This window comes from Arachis ipaensis, chromosome B3, assembly GCF_059453495.1.
Source record: "Arachis ipaensis isolate K30076 ecotype BB chromosome B3, ASM5945349v1, whole genome shotgun sequence".
Classification (NCBI taxonomy): domain Eukaryota; kingdom Viridiplantae; phylum Streptophyta; class Magnoliopsida; order Fabales; family Fabaceae; genus Arachis; species Arachis ipaensis.
In genome coordinates, this window is record NC_142438.1 from 33,934,974 (window position 1) to 33,953,302 (window position 18,329).

An 18,329-nucleotide genomic window follows, 5' to 3' on the forward strand; every position below is an offset into this window, starting at 1 on the left:
ATTATGAAATCAGCAGGGATGTAAAGGCCTTTAACCTTTACTAGCACGTCCTCTACTTGTCCATAAGCCTGTTTTCTTGAGTTGTCTGCCATCTCCAGTGAGATTCTGGCAGTTTGCACCTCAAAGATTCTCAGTTTCTCCATTACAGAGAGGGGCATCAGGTTTATCCCTGACCCAAGGTCACATAGAGCCTTCTCAAAGGTCATGGTACCTATGGTACAAGGTATTAAGAACTTTTCAGGATCCTGTTTCTTCTGAGGCAATCTCAGTTGATCCAGATCACTCAGTTCATTGGTGAGCAAGGGAGGTTCATCTTCCCAAGTCTCATTACCAAATAATTTGGCATTCAGCTTCATGATTGCACCAAAGTACTTGACAACTTGCTCTTCATTGATATCTTCATTCTCTTCAGAAGAAGAATACTCATCAGAGCTCATGAATGGCATAAGGAGGTTCAATGGAATCTCTATGGTCTCTAGATGAGCCTCAGATTCCTTTGGTTCCTCAGAGAGAAACTTCTTGTTGATCACTGGACGTCCCAGGAGGTCTTCCTCACTGGGATTCACGTCCTCTCCCTCCCTTGTAGGTTCGGCCATGGTAATCAATTCAATGCCCTTGCACTCTCCTTTTGGATTCTCTTCTGTATTGCTTGGGAGAGTACTAGGAGGAGTTTTAGTGACTCTTTTACTCAGCTGGCCCACTTGTGCCTCCAAATTTCTAATGGAGGACCTTATTTCATTCATGAAACTTAGAGTGGCCTTAGATAGATCAGAGACTATGTTTGCTAAGCTAGATGGATTCTGCTCAGAACTCTCTGTCTTTTGCTGAGTGGATGATGGAAAAGGCTTGCTATTGCTAAACTTGTTTCTTCCACCATTATTAAAGCCTTGTTGAGGCTTTTATTGATCCTTCCATGAGAGATTTGGGTGATTTCTCCATGAGGGATTATAGGTGTTTCCATAGGGTTCACCCATGTAATTCACCTCTGCTATTGCAGGGTTCTCAGGATCATAAGTTTCTTCCTCAGAAGATGCCTCTTGAGTACTGTTGGATGCAGCTTGAATTCCATTCAGACTCTGAGAAATCATATTGACTTGCTGAGTCAATATTTTATTCTGAGCCAATATAGCATTCAGAGTATCGATTTCAAGAACTCCTTTCTTCATAGGCGTCCCATTATTCACAGGATTCCTTTCAGAAGTGTACATGAACTGGTTATTTGCAACCATGTCAATGAGTTCTTGAACTTCTGCAGGTATTTTCTTTAGGTGAATAGATCCACCTGCAGAATGGTCCAGTGATATCTTTGATAGCTCAGACAGACCATCATAGAATATATCCAGGATGGTCCATTCTAAAAGCATGTCAGAAGGACACCTTTTGGTCAGTTCCTTGTATCTCTCCCAAGCTTCATAGAGGGATTCACCTTCTTTCTGTCTGAAGGTTTGAACATCCACTCTAAGCTTACTAAGCTTTTGAGGAGAAAAGAACTTAGCTAAGAAAGTCGTGACCAGCTTATCCCAAGAGTTCAGGCTATCTTTAGGTTGAGAGTCCAACCATACTCTAGCTCTATCTCTTACAGCAAACGGGAAAAGCATAAGCCTGTAGACCTCGGGATCAACCCCATTGGTCTTAACAGTATCATAGATCTGCAAGAATTCAGTCAAGAACTGAAAAGGATCTTCAGATGGAAGTCCATGAAACTTGCAGTTCTGTTGCATCAGAGAAACTAATTGAGGTTTAAGCTCAAAATTGTTTGCTCCAATGGCAGGGATTGAGATGCTTCTTCCATGTAAATTGGAATTAGGTGCAGTGAAGTCACCAAGCATCCTCCTTGCATTGTTATTATTTTCGGCCATATCTTCTTCTTTTTCGAAAATTTTTGTCAGATTTTCTCCAGAGAGTTGTGCTTTAGCTTCCCTTAGCTTCCTCTTCAGAGTCCTTTCAGGTTCAGGATCAGCTTCAACAAGAATGTTCTTATCCTTGTTCCTGCTCATATGAAAAAGAAGAAAACAAAAAATAATAGGGATCCTATTTGCCTCAGTAGAGAGAAGTTCCTTTATGTGAGTAGAAGAAGAGAAGAATATGAGAAGGAGAAGAGGAAAAATTCGAACTCAGAAAGGGAAGAAGGGGTTCGAATTTTTAGGTGAGGAAAAGTGTTAGTAGATGAATAAATAAATAGAAGGAGATGAGAGATAAGAAAGGAATTCAAAAATTAAACAAAATAAAATAAAAATATTTTAAAATTAAATTTAAAATTCGAAAATTAATAATTAAAATTAAATTAAATTAAAACAATTAGTTAATTAAAATAAAATTTTGAAAAAAGAGGGAAGGAATTTCGAAAATTAAAGGTAGAGAGTTAGTTGGGCAGTTTTGAAAAAGATATGATTGAAATAAAAAGATATGATTGAAAAAGATTTGAAATTTGTTTTTGAAAAAGATATGATTGAAATTGAAAAAGATAAGAAAGATTAAATTTTGAAAAGATAGGAAGTTAGAAAAGAAGTTAGAAAAGATTTTGAAATTAATTTTGAAAAGATATGATTGAAACTTAATTTGAAAAAGATTTGAAAATCAAATTTGAAAAGATTTGATTTTGAAAATTAAAGTTGATTACTTGACTAACAAGAAACTAAAAAGATATGATTCTAGAGTTTAAAGATTGAACCTTTCTTAATAGGCAAGTAACAACTTTGAAAAATTTTGAATCAAAACATTAAATGCTAATAAAATTTTCGAAAATTAAGAAATAAAATAAGAAAAAGATTTTGAAAATTAATTTGAATATTTTCGAAAAAATGAAAAAGATTTTGAAAAATTTTAAAAAGGAATTCGAAAATATAAAAAGAAAATTGAAAAAGATTTGATTTTGAAAAAGATAAGATTTTTAAATTGAAAATTTGATTTGACTCATAAAAACAACTAGATTTTTTTTTTAATTTTGAAAAAGTCAACTCAAATTTTCGAATTTGATGAGTGAAAAAGGGAAAGATATATTTTTTTTTGAATTTTAATAAAGAAAGAGAAAAACAACCCAAAGACTCAATGCATGAAAATTTTGGATCAAAACATGTGATGTATGCAAGAACACTATGAATGTCAAGATGAACACCAAGAACACTTTGAATGTCAAGATGAACACCAAGAACTTATTTTTGAAAAATTTTCAAGAAAAGAAAACATGCAAGACACCAAACTTAAAAATTTGCAAACTTTAGACACTAACAAATTGAAAATGCATATGAAAAACTAGAAAAGACACAAAACAAGAAAATATGAAGATCAAACAAGAAGACTGACCAAGAACAACTTGAAGATCATGAAGAACATATGATGAATTTTCAAAAATTCTTGAGAAAAACAAAAATATGCAAGACACCAAACTTAAAAGTTGACTCTAGACTCAAGCAAGAAACACAAAAAATATTTTTGATTTTATGATTTTGTAAATTTTTTTGTATTTTTCGAAAATTAATTGGGAAAAACGAAAAAGAAGAAATTTTTTTTGTATTTTTCGAAAATAAGAAGTAAAAAGCTTAAAATTAAAATAAAGTTACCTAATCTGAGCAACAAGATGAACCGTCAGTTGTCCAAACTCGAAAATCCCCGGCAACGGCGCCAAAACTTGGTGCACCAAATCGTGATCATTCCTTCCTTGGTAACGGCGCTAAAAACTCAATACGCACGTTCATGTTCTTAATTCTGTTTCACAACTTCGTACAACTAACCAGCAAGTGCACTGGGTCGTCCAAGTAATAAACCTTACGTGAGTAAGGGTCGATCCCACGGAGATTGTCGGCTTGAAGCAAGCTATGGTCACCTTGTAAATCTCAGTCAGGCGGATTCAAATGTATTAAGAGATTATAGTATACTAAAAGATAATTAAAATGGGATAGAGATACTTATGTAATTCATTAGTGAGAATTTCAGATAAGCGTATAGAGATGCTTTCGTCCCTCTGAACCTCTGCTTTCCTGCTGTCTTCATCCAATCCTTCCTACTCCTTTCCATGGCAAGCTCTATGTAGGGCACACCGTTGTCAATGGCTACTTCCCATCCTTTCTGTGAAAAAGGTCCAAATGCTCTGTCACGGCACGGCTAATCATCTGTCGGTTCTCGATCATACTGGAATAGGATCCATTGATCCTTTTGCGTCTGTCACTATGCCCAGCGCTCGCGAGTTTGAAGCTCGTCACAGCCATCCCTTCCCAGATCCTACTCGGAATACCACAAACAAGGTTTAGACTTTCTGGATCTCAGGAATGGCCATCTATGGGTTCTAACTTATACCACGAAGACACTAATAACTCAGACTCGGTCCCCTGTATTAGATATCCAAGAGATATCCATTCAATCTAAGGTAGAACGGAAGTGGTTGTCAGGCACGCGTTCATAAGTGAGAATGATGATGACTGTCACGATCATCACATCCATCATATTGAAGTGCGAATGAATATCTTAGAAGCGGAATAAGTTGAATTGAATAGAAAAACAGTAGTACTTTGCATTAATCTTTGAGGAACAGCAGAGCTCCACACCTTAATCTATGGTATGTAGAAACTCTACCGTTGAAAATACATAAGTGATGAAGGTCCAGGCATGGCCGAATGGCCAGCCCCCAAACGTGATCTAAAGATGAAACTAAAGATGTAAATACAATAGTAAAAGGTCTTATTTATACTAGACTAGCTACTAGGGTTTACAGAAGTAAGTAAATAGTGCAGAAATCCACTTCCGGGGCCCACTTGGTGTGTGCTTGGGCTGAGCATTGAGCTATACACGTGTAGAGGCTTCTCTTGGAGTTGAACGCCAGTTTGTAGCCTATTTCTGGCGTTGAACTCCACTTTGTAACCTGTTTCTGGCGTTTAACTCCAGAATGCAGCATGGAACTGGCGTTGAACGCCAGTTTACGTCCTCTATCCTTATTCAAAGTATGGACTATTATATATTGCTGGAAAGCCCTGGATGTCTACTTTCCAACGCAATTGAGAGCGCGCCATTTGAAGTTCTGTAGCTCCAGAAAATCCACTTTGAGTGCAGAGAGGTCAGAATCCAACAGCATCTGCAGTCCTTTTTTAGCCTAAATCAGATTTTTGCTCAGGTCCCTCAATTTCAGCCAGAAATTACCTGAAATCACAGAAAAACACACAAACTCATAGTAAAGTCTAGAAATGTGAATTTTAATTAAAAACTAATAAAAATATACTAAAAACTAATTAAATCATACTAAAAACTATGTAAAAACAATGCCAAAAAGTGTATAAATTATCTGCTCATCAATTACACAGACCAAAAGGCATTCTTCTATAAGCAAATACTCCAGAAGGACATGTGAATGCTATTTTCTCTTGGTCCTGAGGATCTACTGCAATTTGGTTGTAACCTGAATAGCCATCCAAAAAGCAGTAATATTCATGACCTGCTAGTCTCTCTAGCATCTGGTCTATGAATGGTAAAGGAAAATGATCCTTTCTGGTGGCTGTATTGAGCCTTCTGTAGTCAATACACATGCGCCACCCTGTAACTGTTCTTGTAGGAACCAGTTCATTTTTTTCATTATGAACCACTGTCATGCCTCCCTTCTTGGGAATAACTTGAACAGGGCTCACCCAGGGGCTATCAGAAATGGGATAAATAATCCCAGCCTCCAGTAATTTGGTGACCTCTTTCTGCACCACTTCCTTCATGGCTAGATTTAGCTGCCTCTGTGGTTGAACCACTGGCTTAGCATCATCCTCCAATAGGATTTTGTGCATGCATCTAGCTAGGCTTATGCCCTTAAGGTCACTTATGGACCACCTAAGAGCTGTCTTGTGTGTCCTTAGCACTTGAATTAGTGCTTCCTCTTCTAGTGGATTTAAAGCAGAGCTTATGATCACTGGAAAAGTGTCACCTTCTCCCAGAAATGCATATTTCAGGGATGGTGGTGATGGCTTGAGCTCGGGTTTAGGAGGTTTCTCCTCTTCCTGAGGAAGTCTCAGAGGCTCTTTCACTTCCTCTGAACCCTCCAAATCAGGCTGAACATCTTTAAAGATGTCTTCCAGCTCTGATTCGAGACTCTCAGCCATGTTGACCTCCTCTACCAAAGAGTCAATGAGATCAACTTTCATGCAGTCTTTTGGTGTGTCTGGATGCTGCATGGCTTTGACAGCATTGAACTTAAACTCATCCTCATTGACTCTCAGGGTTACTTCTCCCTTTTGGACATCAATGAGAGTTTGTCCAATTGCTAGGAAAGGTCTTCCTAGAATGAGAGTAGCACTCTTGTGCTCCTCCATTTCCAGCATTACAAAGTCAGTGGGAAAGGCGAATGGCCCAACCCTGACAATTATGTCCTCAATCACGCCTTATGGGTATTTAATGGAGCCATCAGCAAGTTGGAGACATATCCGGGTTGGTTTAACTTCTTCAGTTAAACCAAGCTTTCTGATAGTGGATGCAGGTACTAGGTTGATGCTTGCCCCAAGATCACATAAAACTGTCTTGGTGCAATTACCCTCTAATGTGCATAGTATCAGAAAGCTCCCGGGATCTTTAAGCTTTTCTGGAAAGCTTTTCAGAATGACTGCACTGCATTCTTCAGTGAGGAGAACTCTTTCGGTTTCTCTCCAATCCTTCTTATGACTCAAGATCTCTTTCATGAACTTGGCATAAGAAGGTATTTGCTCAAGTGCCTCTGCAAACGGAATCTTTATTTCAAGAGTCCTGAGATAATCTGCAAAGCGAGCAAATTGCTTATCCTGCTCCTCTTGGCGGAGTTTTTGAGGATAAGGTATCTTGGCTTTATATTCCTCAACCTTAGTTACTGCAGGTTTGTTTCCTACAGAGGTGGTTGGAGAAGCCTTTTTAGAAGGGTTGTTATCAGCACTTGTGTGTGTCTGATCCCTCACTGGAATTTGAATTCCAGGGTTAGAAGCTGGATTGGCGTTGGACGCCAACTCCTTACTTGTTCCTGGCGTTTGAACGCCAGAACTGAGCTTCCATTGGGCGTTTGACGCCAACTCCTTGCTTGTTTCTGGCGTTTGAACGCCAGAGTTATTCCTCTCTGGGCTCTTACTGTCCTCAGAGGGATTTTGAATAGCAGTTTGTTCATTTCTTGGCTTCCTGCTATCTTGAAGTGAGGTATTTAATGTTTTTCCACTTCTTAATTGAACTGCTTGGCACTCTTCTGTTATTTGTTTTGATAACTGTTGTTCTGTTTGCTTCAACTGTACCTCCATATTTATATTAGCCATTCTTGTGTCTTGTAGCATCTCCTTGAATTTGGCTAGCTGTTTTGTTAGAAAGTCTAATTGCTGATTGAATTCAGTAATTTGTTCTGCAGGACTAAGTTCAGCAGTTACTGTTTTAGCCTCTTCTTTCATAGAAGATTCACTATTTAGGTACAGATGCTGATTTCTGGCAATTGTATCAATAAGCTCTTAAGCCTCTTCAATTGTCTTTCTCATGTGTATAAATCCACTGACTGAATGATCTAGAGAAATTTGAGCTTTCTCTGTAAGTCCATAATAGAAGATGTCTAACTGCACCCATTCTGAAAACATTTCAGAGGGGCATTTTCTTAACATCTCTCTGTATCTCTCCCAGGCATCATAAAGAGATTCATTATCTCCTTGTTTAAAGCCTTGGATGTCCAGCCTTAGCTGTGTCATCCGTTTTGGAGGAAAATATTGATTCAGAAATTTTTCTGACAGCTGTTTCCATGTCCTTATGCTAGCCTTAGGTTGGTTATTTAACCACCTCTTAGCTTGGTCTTTTACAGTAAATGGAAACAGTAATAATTTGTAGACATCCTGATCTACTTTCTTATCATATACTGTGTCAGCAATTTGTAAAAACTGTGCCAGAAACTCTGTAGGTTCTTCCTGTGGAAGACCAGAATACTGGCAACTTTGCTGCACCATAAAAACTAGGATTGTAAATTGGAAATTGGAATGGAATAATGTTGTGTTGGAATCACCCTGTTGGAATCCCTTTTATATCTAATCCTAATAATTTAAAATCTATTATCTAAAACTAAAATAATATCTTTTCCTAAAAATAATATTTGAATTTAAATTTGAATTAATTAACGAGTCTTCAGTTGATGAGTGGGGACCACTTATTTTGTCCATTCTGCAGCTTCTAATATGTATTTTCTGGGCTGAAAACTGGGTCAAAACAGCCCAGAAATCGCCCCCAGCATTTTTCTGCGTTTTCTGCACGTGGTGCATGTCACGCGTATGCATGGATGGTCTTTTTCGCGAGTCACGCGGACGCGTCGCTATGCAAATCTTCAAATCACGCGTACGCGTCAGTCACGCGCACGCGTCACCTTGGAAAGCGCCAAATCACGCGTACGCGTCAGTCACGCATACGCGTCACTCCTTGCTGCCATCTCCTTTGATTCTCGTGCTATAGAAACTCCATTAAATCCAGCCGAACACTACCTAAAATAAACAAAGTTGCAAAAGACTCAAAGTAGCATCCATATTGGCTAAAAGATAATTAATTCTTTATTAAACTCAATAAATTAGATGCAAATTCACTAGGAAAATATAGGAAAGATGCTCACGCATCACAACACCAAACTTGAACTGTTGCTTGTCCTCAAGTAACCAAAACTAATATAAGCTTAGGATGTGAATTTGCATGAGAATGAGAGTTCGATTAAGCTCATGTCTCTTCTTATAGTGGGGTTTACAACTGCAATCCTGAATAGTTTTGGCATTTCACTTTATCCTTTGAAGTTCAGAATGATTGGCATCCATAGGAACTCAGAATTCAGATAGTGTTATTGATTCTCCTAGTTTAGTATGTTGATTCTTGAACACAGCTACTGGTGCACAAATTGTGAATCACACTTTTCATAACTCGTACCACTAACCAGCAAGTGCACTGAGTCGTCCAAGTAATACCTTACGTGAGTAAGGCTCGAATCCCACAGAGATTGTTGGCTTGAAGCAATCTATGGTTATCTTGTAACTCTTAGTCAGGATATCAATTAAAATTATCAAGTTGAATTACGAAGAATAAAAGGAACTCAACCACCTTAGTTATCCTAGCGGTCGTTTTATTCTTCAGGTTGTGCTCCTCAGTGAAGATGATTCGCCTCCCTTTTGGTGCCATAGGAATAAACAGAAAACCTTAAGCGAAGCGTCAACACCAAACTTAGAGGTTTGCTTGTCCTCAAGCAAAGAAGAACTGAAAATAGAAAGAGACAAATATTATGATGAAAGAAAAAGAAAATAATAAAAGAATAAGAGAGAATTAGGATTGGGAGAGGGAAAAATAAAATTAAAACTGGGCGGCGTACGCGACGCGTACACGTACGGTACATGTACGTGTAGGTCGCGAGATTTTCTAAATGACACGTAAGCGTCAGGCACGCATCCGCGTGCCCTGGGTTTTGTGCGATTCGCGCGAAGCCAGCCGCGCGCACGCGTAACTCTTTGTTCGCGTGGCTTGGGAACCAATATTTTCATACGACGCGTGCGCGTCATTTACGCGCACGCGTGGATGGCCATTTGTGCAGATGACGCGCACGCGTCAGGGACGCGTACGCGTGAACAAGTTTTGAGCTTCTAGCACACTTCCAACCCCAAACCAGCACAACTCTCTACCCAATCACTCATTTACGCCGATTTTCAAAGTCACGCGTACGCGTCACTAACGCGCACGCGTGGAAGGCGAAAAGTGCAAACGACGCGCACGCGTGAGATACACGTATGCGTGATGTGGCTTGTGCTTCCAGTGCTAGTCCCGCTCAACTCTTTGTCAAATTTTATTTTTCACGCATATGCATATAACGCGTACGCGTCATGTGCTCCCCTTTTTTTTTTAAGTGTCCAGTTCCTGTTTGAAAATAGATGCATGATCAAAACACACGTAAAACGAAGGAAAAAAGTAAAAATTCAATAAAAATCAAATAAATAAGAAAATCACTACTACAAAAAATAACTAAGGATACAAAATTATCGGGTTGCCTCCCGACAAGCGCTTCTTTACCGTCACTAGCTTGACGGTCAGCTCCTCTAAGGAGGAGGATCATAGGGGCTCAGCTCTTCACCCCTTACTTTAAACTTCTTTCCTGTGTCTCCATAAATTAGCTCAATATGCTCTAGAGAGAGGATTCTGTTTACTATATAAGTCCATACTGGATTCTTAGTCAACACTACCTTCATTCCTGGGGAGAAACCTTCAGTGGGGATCTTTTTGTTTCTCCATCCCCTGGGTATTTTCTTCTTTTTGGGGACCTCCTCCTTGGTGGATGATGCATTTCCAACACCAAACTTAGGTTTGATGTCAGGAGGAATTTTATTGTTTGTCATAAAAAAAGGTTGGAGTTGCAGATTCTGCTGTCCGTCATCAAGGGGTTGTTGAAGGTTTGGATCAATAAGCTCAGTCTGCATGCACTTCTCTTCTTCACCTGTTGAATGTATATCTTTGAAGACATGAAAGACCAGTTGCTCATTATGCACTCTAAGCACTAATTCACCCACTTCTACATCAATCAGAGCTCTTCCAGTGGCTAGGAATGGTCTTCCTAGAATTATAGAGTCATTCTCATCCGCTCCTGTGTCAAGAATCACAAAATCTGCTGGGAGGAAGAACTTACCCACTTTGACCAAGATATTCTCTACTAATCTGTATGCAGGCTTCATAGATTTGTCTGCCATCTGTAATGCTATCTTTGTGGGTTATGCCTCTTGGATTTGCAGCTTCTTCATCACAGACAGGGGCATTAAATTGATGCTTGCTCCCAGATCACATAACGCTTTCTCAAAGGTTGTGCTCCCAATGGTGCATGGAATTTGAAAGCTCCCTGGATCTGGCATCTTCTTAAGTAAGTTATTCTGAATGATGGCACTGCATTCTTTAGTTAGGACCACTGTCCATAGTTGTCAGAACCGAACTGGTGATCGAACCGGTCAGGTTACTGGGTCACTGGTTCAACCGTTGGGTCACTGGTTGAACCGATAGAACCGGTCATATATAAATAAAAAATATAAAATAGTAAAAAATTGAATAAAGTGACAATTAGATCTTTAAAATTTTTGACTTCAGATTAATTAGCCATTGAAAAAAAATAAAGTACCAATTTAGCCATTCAAGATAGTAAACGATGAACACATTATGTCCCTTCATTAATTTATTATGTGAAATTTAATGGTGATATTTATATGTCCCTACTAATTAGTCCTAAGTCGAAATATTCGAAAACCTACTAATTCAATACTCTAAAAAATTTAAAATAAATATCTTTACTAATATTTTAATATGTAAATGTATATTAAAATATTTGATACTTATTTTAATAATTTTATAAATTGTAAAGAATTAAAAAAAATTGAATATAAAACTAAATATGAAATAATCTAGTTGTGTTTGTATATAATATATAAATTAATTAGCATATAGAATTACAAGTGAATACCTCAGCTTGGTGGCGTTCCTTAATGGAACTTTCCAAGGAGATCTGGGTTCGACACTCCCTATATGCATTTTTGGATATTGGGAGCACCATGGGACCGGCCGGTTCACGAATTGTATCGAACCGGCCAGTTTTGACCAGTTTCGTCCGGTCTGTGTCGAACCGTGCGGTTTTAAGCAGTTTGAATCCTTCTTCGATTCAAAGCTCTAACCGAACCGGCTAGACCACCGATTTACTGGTTTTTCGGTCAAACCGACCGATCCGGTCCGGTTCTTACAACTATGCCACTGTCTCATCTCCCTTTAAAGGCTTCTTCTTTGACAACAACTCCTTCATGAACTTGACATAGATAGGCATTTGCTCCAAAACCTCAGCAAAAGAAATATTGATTTGCAACTTTCTGAAGACTTTCAAGAACTTTGAAAACTACTTGTCCTTGGTTTCCTTTTGAAGTCTCTGAGGATATGGCATTTCAAGCTTGTACACAGGAGCCTTTGTCAATGTAGGATAAGTGTCAAGAGAGTCTGGGAATGGGTTGTCTGTACGCTTTGGAGGGACGTGCTCTACTTCTTCCTTCTTCTCCTCTGGAGCTTCTTTCTCAACGGGCTCCTCACTAACTTGTGCTTTCATACTTGCCACCTATCCATTTATCAAGGTGATAGCCTTACATTCCTCTCTTGGATTTGGAATTGTGTTACCAGGAAGGCTATTAGTGGTCCTCTGATAAATTTCATTAACTCTTGTGGCTATTTGACCCATCTGAATCTCCAAATTCTTGATTGATGCTCTGGTTTCCTGCACAAAACTCTTCATTATCTCCCAATTAGCATCTTCTTGGGATTTAGAGTTTGCCTGGTGAGACTGAAATTGGCGGTTATTATAATTGTTCTGTTGGAAGCCGCCTTGAGAATCATTGTTGAAGTTTTGAGGTCTCTAAGGTTGGTCTCTCTACCCAAAATTTGGGTAATTTCTCCACCCTTGATTGTAGGTTTGAGAATAGGGATCATTATTGGAATTTCTAGAAGCACTCCTCATGTAATTGACCTGTTCAGAAGGAGATTGAGTATAATCATAATTATTATTTTGCACAAAATTACCTGCCATGTCATAGGAGGCCTCTTGAGGTAGATTTTGGGTGTTGATAGCTGAGACTTGCATGCCACCCATCTGCTGAGTAAGTAGATTTATTTGCTGAGACATAAGCTTGTTTTGAGCAAGAAGAGCATTAACAATTTCCACTTCTAACACGCCTCTCTTTTGAGAGGTCTCAGAGTTCACAGGATTCCTGTTAGATGAGTATAAATATTGGTTGCTAGCAACCAATTCAATAAGCTCAATAGTCTCCTCTGGTGTCTTCTTCTTGTGCAATGAACTGCCTGCAGAAGTATCTAAGCTCATCTTGGACATCTCACCCAAGCCTTCATAAAAGATATCTAGTTGGATCCATTTGGAGAACATGTCCGGCGGGCATTGCCTAGTTAGTAGCTTGTATCTCTCATAAGCTTCATAAAGAGTTTCACCCTCCTTCTGCCTGAAGGTCTGAACCTCCAACCTAAGCTTAGTCAGCTTCTTTGGTGGGAAAAATTTAGTGAGAAACTCTGTAACAACCTTTTCCCAAGTATTCAGACTCTCCTTTAGTTGGGAATCTAGCCATAGCTTTGCTTTATCCCTCAGAGCAAAAGGGAAGAGCATGAGTCTGTACACCTCTGGGTTCACTCCATTTGTCTTCACAATATCACATATCTGCAGAAAATCAGAAATAAATTGATTTGGATCTTCATGAGGAAGTCCATGATACTGGCAATTTTGTTGCACCAGGGTGACCAATTGTGGCTTCAACTCAAAGTTGTTTGCAGCTATAGGGGGAACCACAATACTTTTTCCATAAAGATTCGCAGTAGGGGCAGAATAAGAGCCAAGCACTCTCCTTTGTTGATCATCCCCATTCGGATTTGCCACATTGGCATTAACAACATTATTATTATCCATAGTGGACTCTACAGCCTTGTAAAGTCTTGCTTGTTGTAAACGCCGCCTGAAAGTTCTTTTAGGTTCAGGATCAAAGTCTAAGAGATGTTCTTTGTCTCTTTTCCTGCGCATAAACAAACAGAAGACAAGAAAAGATGAGACTCTCTACGTCAGAGTGCAGAGAAGTCCTTGTGAGGTAACCTGTGTAAAATAATAAAATAAAAGTACTAAATAGAATAAATAAATAAATTTCAAAAATTATAGGTAGAATTAAGACAGAAAAAATTTGAAATTGACAAGAAAAATAAACAGAAAAAAACTAAAATAAAAACAAATAGGAGACACCAAACTTAATTTCAGAAACTAAAGGAAAATATTAGTGCTATTTTATATTTTTTTTATTAGTGAACTAGAAAAATAAAAATAAAAAAATGAATAAAAAAAATAAAAATAAAATAAAATGAATAAAAGATATAAAAAAATTGACGGAACAAAAGAAAGTAAAAAAAAATAAAAATAAAAATTAACGTGAAAGAAACAAAGAAAAACGCTAAAGGGGGTAGGGAACGTTTATGTGCTAACGTAAAGAACAATAAATTTGAGAAAAAATAAATAAATAAATAAATAAATAAATAAAAATTAGTAATAATAAAAAAAATAAATTAAAAGAAAAATTATCTAATCTAAACAATCAAACAATTAATAGTTGTCAATCACAGTCAATTCCCAGCAACGGCACCAAAAATTTGGTGCGGAATTTATAACCACAAACTAACCGGCAAGTGCACCGGGTCGTACCAAGTAATACCTCAGGTGAGTGAGGGTCGATCCCACGAGGATTGATGGATTAAGCAACAATAATTGAGTGATAAGTTTAGTCAGGCAAACAGAAAATAGTGTTTGGAAGTTCAAAGGCACTAAAAAGTAATTAAGAATTTCAGAAAGCAAGCAGTAAATGAGCTGTGAAATATATATGGAAAACAGTTAAGGCTTCAGAGTTATCTATTTTTCCGGATTAACTTTTCTTACTAACTATTTTAATTATGTAGGATTTAATTTATGGCAAACTATATGTGACTAGACCCTAATTCTTTAGACCTTTCTAGTCTCCTCTAAAATTCATTAACTGCCAATCCCTTGGTCAATTAATTCCAATTAGAAGCTGAATGATCAAATTCCAGTTTATATGCCACAAAAATTCTAATTACCCAAAAATAAAAGGATTATATGTCACGTATCCCGTTAAATCCAGATAATTAAAATTTAGGAGAATATGTTTTCAAGTTGTTGTTCAAGTAAAGAGCTTTTCCAAGTTATACAAGAACTCAATTAGAAAGAGGGTCATACTTCCGTTCCACCCAAATTCATAAGATAAAGAGCAAAAACAATTCTTAAATTATAAATTCATACATGAATTAAAATAGAAAAAGCAATAAAATCAATCCATACAAATAGACAGAGCTCCTAACCTTAACAATGGAGGATTAGTTGCTCATGGTTCAGAGTAGAAAACTAAGATTATAAATTGGAATGGAATAATGTTGTGTTGGAATCACCCTTTTGAAATCCCTTTTATATTTAATCCTAATAATTTAAAATCTATTATCTAAAACTAAAATAATATCTTTTTCTAAAAATAATATTTGAATTTAAATTTGAATTAATTAACAAGTCTTCAGTTAATGGGTGGGGACCACTTGTTTTGTCCATTCTGCAGCTTCTAATCTGTATTTTCTGGGCTGAAAACTGGGTCAAAACAGCCCATAAATCGCCCCCAGCGTTTTGCGTTTTCTGCACGTGGCGCATGTCACGCGTACGCGTCGCTGTGCAAATCTTCAAATCACACGTACGCGTCAGTCACGCACACGCATCGCCTTGGAAAGCGCCAAATCACGCGTACGCGTCAGTCATGCGTATGCGTCGCTCCTGGCTGCCATCTCCTTTGATTCTCGTGCTACAGAAACTCTATCAAATCCAGCCGAACGCTACCTAAAATAAACAAAGTTGCAAAAGACTCAAAGTACCATCCATATTGGCTAAAAGATAATTAATTCTTTATTAAACTCAACAAATTAGATGCGAATTCACTAGAAAAAGATAGAAAAGATACTCACGCATCACCTGCATTGTTATATCGTGATCCTGGCTATATCGCAGGCAGCAAATGTGTTATAGTACACCAACTGCTTTACTTCTGTAGCATTAGTAGTGGATGTGCTATAGCGCTCTTTCACGATAGCACATCATTTGCTTGTGTTATAGTCCCTGACTACAACATTATGAAAGAATATCTAAAATTGTAAAAAAATTGACTCTTAAACAAAAGAAAAAAGGACAAATAGGTCCCTGAACTTTTCATTCGTGGATATTTTACTCCCTCAGAAATGAAAAATACAAAACGATCCCTGACCATTCAAAATGCCCTACATATGGGTCCTTCCATTCAATCTGCTCTTTAATGTCATATGGACAAGGCTGATGTGGCACCCATGTAGCCATAACGGAGTGATGTGTCCATTAAGGTTTAGGATGAGATGCAAACAAAAGTTTGGAGGACAACGAGGTCATTGTGCTCCCAAAATGATGACGTTTTGGGGGAGGTGCCCTAACTATTCAAATTGGTTCCAGACGCCATCGCAGTTGTATAGTTAAGGGATTGTTGTGTCTAGGGCTCTGTTCTATGGCCGGTGAAGGAGGTTCCTCAAGCACCCAACGAGTTCGATTGCCATCTCAGATTTGTTGTGTGAAAGCTGGAGACGAGAAGGACGGCATTGCTCCGATGTGCAAATGTAGCGTGTATGATATATTGTACAAGTTCAAGACGACAACTAACCTCAACCGGTTGTTTCTTGGGTGCCCCTTCTTTAAGGTAACATGGTTTTGTGAAGCTTGAAGCAAGTTTATGTGTTTAATTGAATTTTAATTTTATTTTTGATGTTGCAGTTGAAAAATCTATCCCGCTACAAGTTCTTTGTCTGGATTGATGATCATGTTGCGAAATTGGGGGTATAAAGAAGTCAATTTTTGACAACAAGGTTGACGACCTAGAGCAGTACTTGTGCAAGAATAAAGTAGAACAGAAACTAGTTAAGTTGGAGAGGAAGTTTGTTTATCTAGAGAGGAAGAAAAAAACTAATGTGTTGGTTATTCTTGTATGTTTGATAGTAATTTGTGCTGCTGTTGTTGTTATTAAGTGTTGAAAAATATATTGTAGAGATGTTGTGCATTGTTGTTGTGAGGAACTATGGCTAGAGTTGACAGAATGTAGTTATGTTTATTCTTTGATGAATAATAATATTTTGTTACTGTAATATCATGTGTTTAAATGGCTATATATAATATCTTGTTGATGGTCTAAGTATGTGAAATTCACTAAATAATTTAGTTCATTAAACATTGAACCATAAGATAAGTTTGAAGGATTACACTCCTAACAAAATATCAAACCAATCTCACAACATGTCACCACTTGAGCACCAGAAGTTTGCCAAAAAGATGCTAGAATGTATAACACACACAAAAAAAAAGGCTTAATGTCAAGTTTCATATTAGCTACAACCGACTTCCTAAAATAACTACATTATTTCTTGGAATTGTTGACTCCTGGTGTGGGAATGAACCTAAACATCCTTTGGATTGTGTATGATGGCTTGATTGAACCTGAAAACTTGTGGAAGCTTGGTTGGGGTCAAATTGTGGTGTTTGGTATATATTGAAAATCGTAATATGTAATATTTCTGGACACTTAGGTTAGTGGACCATAGGATATGATTGAATTGATTATGTATGATGGCATTGATGATTATGATAAATGTTGATGTTGAATTTTGATGTTGTTGTTGATTTTTGAGATTGAAGTTGCATAACGATAATTTTGAGGAGTGATAAATGGATTATGATGCTTGTTAATATTGATGAATGTTGAGGATTGTTGAATTGATGTTGAGTTATTAATTATTGAATAGTGGTGATGTGTAAGTAGGAATCTTTAGATGGAAATGGTGAAAATATGAATTTTAGGTTGTGAAATAAATTGGAAGATATATGAATATAATTTAGATACATTAGGACTAGTTTGGATGTAGAGCAATTGGTTTTGAATTGAGAGATTTGGTGCAATTGAGTTTAATGTTTTTGGTAAAAATAGATTTTGGACCAATTTTGACGGATCATATCTTGAGCTACCGTTTTTGAAATTGATTCAATTTTATATCAAATTAAAGATAATTCAAGGAGCTTTAAAATGGTATAGATTTCGTAGAAATCAAACTTTTTTAGAAAAAGATATGATCATTGAAAGTTGGTGTAAAAAATATGAATTCTGTAATGTTGCAGAAATTGTGAATTTTGGTTTGTGTGCCCACGCACACTGTTGTGCGTGTGCTCTGAGCAGGAGCCATATTTTTACTTGTGCGTATGCACACTTGTGTGTACACGCACACCCTGTAATTTTTAGAAAACGTGCATACACACTATGATGCGCACGTACACACATGGATATGCATTCTGTTGAGAGAGTTCGCACACTCTGGTGCGCACACACACCTTGTGAATTTTGCAAGTTGTGCATACACACAACATCATGCGTACACACAAGCTGGAAAGTGCATTCTATTGAGGGCGTTTGCACGTATTCATGTGTGTGTACAAAATGGAAAATTTTACTTGGTGTACGTATGCACACGTTGAGAAAACTATTCTGGGCGTGTGTATGCACAACCCTATGCGTACGCACAATGCCTTATTTTTCAATGAAAACCTTGTTTTTAACCGTTTTATCTTTCCGACAAGCTTGTAAACGTCTGTAACGCTTATCTAGGTTTCCTTAGCTTGTTTTTAGGCTTTGAAACAGAGAGAATGCTCTAAGTGAGTTTAATTAGATATTTTCTAATAAAAATTTTAGAAAACGGAGCCTTAGGTTTCTGGATTACTGAGGATGGATTAG

The 18,329-nt window shown here is 37.5% G+C and overlaps 1 non-coding gene across 1 annotated transcript; it reads left to right on the forward strand.

Annotated features, from left to right (window-relative positions):
- The first annotated feature begins 1,358 nt into the window (after positions 1 to 1,358).
- Positions 1,359 to 1,466, forward strand: LOC148570268 (small nucleolar RNA R71). Its single transcript, XR_015880379.1, has one exon. It is a non-coding gene; the product is annotated as a small nucleolar RNA R71 (small nucleolar RNA).
- The last annotated feature ends 16,863 nt before the right edge of the window (positions 1,467 to 18,329 follow it).